Source organism: Alligator sinensis, unplaced genomic scaffold, assembly GCF_000455745.1.
Source record: "Alligator sinensis unplaced genomic scaffold, ASM45574v1 scaffold62_1, whole genome shotgun sequence".
NCBI lineage: Eukaryota > Metazoa > Chordata > Crocodylia > Alligatoridae > Alligator > Alligator sinensis.
The window spans coordinates 557,243-558,060 of NW_005842093.1; positions in this window are offsets into that span (position 1 = coordinate 557,243).

An 818-nucleotide genomic window follows, 5' to 3' on the forward strand; every position below is an offset into this window, starting at 1 on the left:
TCATAGGGCTTGGCCTGCAAGCTCTTAACCATATGAGTGGCCCTTCTCTGGACCCTCCCCAGGTTATCCACAGCCCTCTTGAAGCGCGGCACCCAAAATTGCACGCAGTATTCCAACTGCGGTCACACCAGCGCCCGATAGAGGGGAAGTATCACCTCCTTGGCTCTGTTCGTCATGCATCTGCTGATGCACAATAAAGTGCCATTAGCTTTCCGCATGACTTCGTCACACTGACGACTCATGTCCCTTTCTGCTTCCGTGTCACCAAGCAGGTCATTTCCTAGGCAGTAGGTATGCTGGACATTTTTCCTCCCTAGGTGCATCACTTTGCATTTCTCCTTGTTGAATTGCATTCTGTTGTTTTCTGCCCATTTGTCCAACCTATCCAGGTCTGCTTGTATTTGTTCCCTGCCCTCCAGTGTGTCCACCTCTCCCCACAGTTTTGTGTCATCTGCAAACATTGACAGAGTCCACTTCATTCCCTCGTCCAAGTCGCTGATGAAGACATTGAAGAGTATTGGTCCAAGGACCGAGCCCTGCGGGACCCCACTGCCCACACCCTTCCAGGTCGATACCGCCCCACCCACTACAACTCTCTGGGTATGACCCTCTAGCCAATTCGCCACCCAGCAGACCGTGCAGTCATCCAAGTCACAGCCTCTTAACTTGTTTACCAGTATGGTGTGGGATACCGTATCGAAGGCCTTCCTGAAGTCTAAATAAACGACGTCAACACCTACTCCTGCGTCCAGGCATTTTGTAACCTGGTCATAAAAAGAGACTAGATTAGTCAGGCATGATCTACCTGCTATGAACCC